Genomic DNA, 7048 nt, shown 5'->3' on the forward strand with positions numbered 1-7048 from the left:
CCCAGGAGGCGGAGGTTACAGTGAGCCGAGATTGCGCCACTGCACTCCAGCCTGTCGACAGAGCAAGAGTCCGTCTCAAAAAAACCAAAAACAAACAAAAACGAAACTACCAGAGACTGAGTATAGGCTTTCTTTATAAACAAAGGATGTTTAATTGACTTACAGTTTCACATGGCTGGCGAGGCCTCAGGAAACTCACAATCGTGGTGAAAAGCAAAGGGGAAGCAGGGACCTTCTTCACAAGTGGCAGGAGAGAGAAGAAACTGAAGGGGAAAGAGTCCTTTAGAAAACCATCAGATTTTGTGAGAAGTCACTCACTATCAGAGGAACAGCATGGGGGAACCATCTCCATGATCCAATCACCTCCCTCCCTCGACACGTGGAGATTACGGGTTCCTCCCTTGGCATGTGGGGATTACAATTCAAGATGAGATTTGGGTGGAGACACAGAGCCAAACTGTATCAATAGACATCCATAGATCAAGCGAGCAGAAGAGAGAGCCAGAAATAAACCCTTGCATATCTGGACAAATAATTTTTGACAATAATGCCAAGACTACAAAATGGGGAAAGGGCCGGGCGCGGTGGCTCACGCCTGTAATCCCAGCACTTCGGGAGGCCGAGGCAGGTGGATCACCTGAGGTCGGGAGTTTAAGGCCAGCCTGACCAACATGGAGAAACCCTGTCTCTACTAAAAATACAAAATTAGCCAGGGTGGTGGCGCATGCCTGTAATCTCAGCTACTCAGGAGGCTGAGGCAGGAGAATTGTTTGAACCTGGGAGGCGGAGGTTGTGGTGAGCCGAGGTCGCATCACTGCACCCCAGACTGGACAACAGAGTGAGACTCTATCTTGAAAAAAAAAAAAAAAAAAAGTCGGTAGAACAGACATCATTAAAATTAAGATTCTCTGCTCAAGATGAGTAGAGAAAATCTTCATTTTATAAAAATGAAGACAAGCCACAGAATGGAAAAAGAGACTTGTATTACATATAGCCACAAAAGATCTCCCAGAAGACATAAAGAACTACAATCAATAAGAAAAAGGCAGACAACCCAGTAGAAAAAGGAGCAAAAGATTTCGAGCAGGCATTCCACAAAAGACAGCATCCAAGTAATCAATAAATATGTGAAAATGTATTCAACTTAATTGGTTATCAGATAAATGCTCCCTTCAAATCGATGCTGGACTGCTAAAAGCACCAGATGTCCTGTATACTAAAAACAACCACTCGGTGAAGCTTAAAAGAAGCAAAACCACTCACCGCATTTGAGTGAAATGGTTCATTAAATCATTATGATATTCAACCACATATTCTTTCCTCAGTAATTTTGCTAAGTGTAAGATTTAGCACACTATAAATGTGACATTTGATTTTGGGTATATGACTTTATCCTGGTCATGTTTCTTAAAGCTAAGTCTGCCTAGACTAGTTACCTCACCATGATTATCTTACAATAACTAAAAGACACAAGAGAATCCAGAGATGTCTGTTGATCATGGAGCACCTGTCAGGGTGCTAGAGCATCTTGGCCATTTGACATGTAAGTGATCTACATAAAGCACTGACTCTGTGTCAGGCTTTCAAGTGCATAATTACTTCTCAGTTCATGGTTTCTGAAAACCCACAGTGAATAACAGTGTCCATTTAAATTCCTTAAAGTCCAGTTCGCAAATCTCCTCCAGTGTTTCACAACCTTGATATGGTTTGGCTGTATCCCCAACCAAATCTCATCTTGAATTGTGAATTGTGGCTTTGCAACTTCTAAAGACCTGAACTTAAGCTACAGTAATAACATGGAATTTTATGTTAGAGTATTAGGGGGGGTCATAGAGCTTCCTTGAGGTTCCTAAAATTGTATTATACAGCTGCCTACACTAATAGCCTTATGTCACATCAGGAAGTGATGCTTACATTTTATTGAGAGAAAAGAGAAAAACAACATTATTGGCACCTGCTCTGGGCCAGGCACTGTGTTAAACATTTTACATGAGAGATCTCATCTCATCTTCAAACTGAGTCAGTGAGGCAGCTATAATTATCCCTATTTATAAGTAGAATAGAAAAATACAGCAGATACTTCTCATGCTTTGTGTTTGTCTTTGAAAACTCTTCCAATATAGAGTAATTTCCCACCTTGTGACTCTCATGTCTCCAAAGAAGCCCAACTCCCTTTCCCAGCACCTAGCAGCTAGGGTGCAGGCTCCTGCAACCAGATTTACACAAGTCTCAGTCTGAAACAGAGCAGCACAAGGAAGCACGTGCTGTCCTGAACCATTTTTCTAGCATGGTTGGTGGAGAGGAGTCTGGCCTCTGTAGGTAGGAATGATGCAGAGTCATGTGTATGGCACCCATCATTAGCAGAGCCAAGTGCAGTGCCAGCAGCAGCAGTGGCAGCTCTAAAGTCTGGCTGAGGCAGTCTTGCAGAACAGTTTTGTTATTGTTTCTAACTGTGTAGGCTCCACATCTGGCTTTCTGACCCTTCTGGAGATTCCTCAAGCTATTTAATATCCTTGAATAAATCCCTTTCTGCTTAAACAAGTTGAAGAGACTTCTGCAGTTGTCAACTAAGATCCCAGAATACAAATGAAAACCACATTGAGATACCAATTCACACCCACTAGGATGGCTACTATCAAAACAAACAGAAAACAAATGTGGGTGAAGATGTGCAGGAATTAGAATCCTTGTATACACTTTTGGTGGGAATGCAAAATGGTGCAGCTGCTGCATAAAATAGCAGGAGTTCTTTTAAAAATGAAAAACGGAATTACCACATAATCCAGCAATTCTACTTCAGATATATACCCAAAAGAATTGAAAGCAGGGTCGCAGACATTTGTACACGTGTTTATAGCGGCATTCATCAACATGGGTGGAAGCTTGGGTGGAAGCAACCCACATGTCCATTGGAAACTGAATGGTTAAAGAAAATGTTGTATGTACATGCAATGGAATGTTGTGCACTCTTAGAAAATAAGGAAATCATACGCTACCTGTGTATACCTTGGACAAACACAGTTGATCTTAAGGACATTAGGCAAAATGAAGTAAGCCAGTGACAAAAGGACAAATACTGTATGATGCCTCTTACAAGAGGTACCTATAGTAGTCAAATTCATAGAGACAGAAAATAGAATGCTGGTTCTCAGGGGTCAGGAGAATGGAGAATTTTCTTTAATGGGTACAGAGACTTAGTTTTGCAAGATGATAAGAGATCTGGAGATGAATGACAGCATTGGTTACACAACAATGTGAAAGCATTTAATACCACTGAACCGTACACTTAAAAATGGCAAAAATGGCAAATTTCATATTATGTGTATTTACCATGTTTTTTTTCTTTTTTTTTAAGACAGAGCCTCACTGTCTCCCAGGCTGGAGTGCAGTGGGCAGTGGCGCGATCTCAGCTCACCGCAAACTCTGCCTCCTGGATTCTCGCCATTCACCTGCCTCAGCCTCCCAAGTAGCTGGGACTACAGGTGCCCACCACCACACCTGGCTAATTTTTTGTAGTTTTAGTAGGGACGGTGTTTCACCGTGTTAGCCAGGATGGTCTCGATCTCCTGACCTCGTGATCTGCCTGCCTCGACCTCCCAAAGTGCTGGGATGACAGGCGTGAACAACCATGCCCGGCTAACATGTTTTTTTTTAAATAAAGGTTGACAGTACCAAGTGCTTGCAAGGATGTGGAGCAACTGAAACTCTCATATGTTGTTGATGGGAATGCAAAGTGACACAGCAATTTTGAAAAAGCATATAGTAATACCTTAGCAAGTTAAATATCTATTCACCATTCAATCCAGCCATTTCAATTCTTCGTATTTACCCAAGAGAAAAAACACATATGCCTACAGAAAGACTTCTTCAATAGCCAGGGGTCAGGGATGGGGGACAGGACAACACGTGGAATGCTTGTGAGGGAATGGTTCTACATCTTGACTTTATCAATGCGAATATCCAGTTATAATACCGTACTCCAGTCTTGCAAGATGTTATTACTAGGGGAAACTGGGTAAATAGTATACAAGATCTCTATGTGTGATTTCTTTTTTTGTTGTTGTTTTTTGTTTTTTGAAACAGAGTCTCTCCCCCCCCCCCCAGGCTGGAGTGCAGTGGCGCAATCTCAGCTCACAGCAACCTCTGCCTCCCAGGTTCAACCATTCTCCTGCCTCAGCCTCCCCAGTAGCTGGGACTACAGCCACCCGCCACCACACCCGGCTAATTTTTTTGTATTTTTAGTAGAGATGGGGTTTCACCACGTCAGCCAGGATGGTCTCAATCTACTGACCTCGTGATCCGCCCGTCTTGGCCTCCCAAAGTGCTGGAATTACAGGCATGAGTCACCGCGCCAGGCCAGGAGGGTTTTTTTAATCAAGAAGATTATTTAGTGGCATGCGGATAATATAATCTGCCAAAATAATGAAAAGTTGTTTTTGAGGAGAGAGATGGAAGGGCATGCTTTGTAGTAACAAACTTTTACAGGTCTATTTGATTCTCTATGTGCATGCATACATTTGATTTTTTTCATGTTAAAGAAAAATGTAACTTTAAATAAAAGCATGAACCCCTGCATGACCAAAATGGTGTGACAAAGTCAGCTTCTGACACTGTACTTTACACACAGTAGGCATTCAATAAATATCAATTGAGTGTAGCTAATGTATGCATCATGTGGAAGGAGGCAAAAGTAGCTGGGGACAAAAAACTAGGTGAAGTAAATCCCATAAGGTCTTCTGAGAAAAAGTATTTTCATCAAACTTCTTTTCTTTGGCTAAGCCTCCTCTCCAGCCTTCTCTCCCACTATTCTGCCAAGCACCCTAGGATACTGGCACATAGAGGCCACGATCACTCCAGCTTCATTGCTGGGCTCATAATGGCTCTTCCATTCTGCAGTTCGGATTTATTTTATCAAAACTTAAATCCTTTACCTTAATGATACTCAGTTCAAGCCATAACTTTTCTATGACAGCTCTGACCACTTAATCCAAACCATTTTCTCTTTCTCAGAATTTCTACACACACATGGATTGTACATTTCAGTGTAACATTCAATTCTTAATTACTAGTCAAACCACTCAGCACTTAGCACTTACCTTAGACAACTTATTCAAATCTGTCTAGGCCTCTATCTTTTTATCTGTTGTTGGAAATAATGGCCACTTCATTGGTTGTTAGGAGGATTAAAGGACATAATGTAGATTAGTTTCCTGCTCATAGCAGTAACTCAAGGAAAAAAAAAAAAAAAAAGTTGGCTTATTTATTTTTCACCAAGAAGTTCACTAAGGGCATAGGGTATATTTTCATTCTTTAATTGTTCCTTTCAGTATGTCACATATTGGTGGACTTAGCATGGAGCTTTTAAATTTTTTTTCTAATTCCTTTTATGCCTTTTTGTTGTGGAAATAACCAATATCTGTGTCAAATGTTCAAGAAACACTCCCACACCACCACTAGCAGAAGGGATCATTCTAGGTTTTACTGAGAATTTCAGACTGTTCCAAATGGATCTCATTTAGGAGAAAAGCAAGAAATATTTGTTAAGGATTTATTATGTTGGCATTGAGAACAAGTCAAATATTCTCATTCTGACCACTGATTAGTTATCATACTAAAAGTCGTACTCAGTTCAATAAACAAAGAAAGAAACAAAAACTTAAGAAAAAGATAAAAGATCAAAGGTTTGGAAAGGAATAAAAATGCCATTATTTGCAAATAAACTGTTAGCAATTAAGTAAATTTGGAAAAGCAGCTGGATGCACCATCAAAATTTAAAACCATATATACCAGCAATAAACAAAATGCAACTTTAAAAGAATACCATTTACAGTATAGAAACCTATCAAATAAGAGTAAAATGAAAGATGCAAGATCTCTACACTGAAAACTGCAAAACATTACTGAAAGAAAGACCAAAATATATGGCAGATTATGCCATATTAATGAATTAGAAGCTTTGGTATTGTAACGATGTCTGTGCGGTCCCAACATATTTTGTGGAAGTTGACAAGTTGATTCTAAAATTATATAAAATGCAAAGGACCAGGAGTAGTCAAGGCAATCTTGAAGAAGAAAAACAAACTTAGGAGTCTTAGGCTACCAGATTTCAGGAGTTATTATAAAGCTACTATAATAGTTAAGAGAGTATGACATTGGCACAAGACAAATGCAATGCAGTCAAGAGTCCAGAAAGAGACCCACATTTCATCACTTCATGGATGACTAAGGTACACTGCAGTGGAGTGAAAGAAAAGATAGCCTTTTCAGTAAATTATACTGAAAACTTATTGAAAACAATAATGGAAAAATCAAATGAATTTTGACTGCTCCCTCACACAAAAGTAAATACCAGATGGATTGGAAATAATCTCAAGTATAAAACTAAAGCACTTCTTTTTTATTATACTTTAAGTTCTAGGGTACTTGTGCAGAGCTAGTACAGGATTGTTACATAGGTATACACATGCCAGGGTGGTTTGCTGCACCCATCAACCCATCATCTACATTAGGTATTTTCCTAATGCTCTCCCTCCCCTACCCCACCTTCCCCCTGACAGGTCCTCGTGTGTGATGTTCCCCTCCCTGTGTCCATGTGTTCTCATTGTTCAACTCCCTCTTATGAGTGAGAACATGTGGTGTTTGGTTTTCTGTTCTTGTGTTTGTTAGTTTGCTGAGAATGATGGTCTCCAGCTTCATCCATGTCCCTACAAAGGACATGAACTTATCCTTTTTTACGGCTGCATAGTATTCCACAGTGTATATCTGCCACATTTTCTTTATCCGGTCTATCATTGATGGGCATTTGGGTTGGTTCCAAGTCACTGCTATTGTGAATAGTGTCACATTCATAAGTCTTTATAGTAGAATGATTTATAATCCTTTGGGTATATATTCAGTAATGGGATCACTGGGTCAAATGGTATTTCTGGTTCTAGATCCTTGAGGAATCACCACACTGACTTCCACAATGATTGAACTAATTTACACTCCCACCAACAGTGTAAAAGTGTTTCTAGGCCGGGCGCGGTGGCTCAAGCCTGTAATCCCA

Source organism: Colobus angolensis, unplaced genomic scaffold, assembly GCF_000951035.1.
Source record: "Colobus angolensis palliatus isolate OR3802 unplaced genomic scaffold, Cang.pa_1.0 Scaffold428, whole genome shotgun sequence".
NCBI lineage: Eukaryota > Metazoa > Chordata > Mammalia > Primates > Cercopithecidae > Colobus > Colobus angolensis.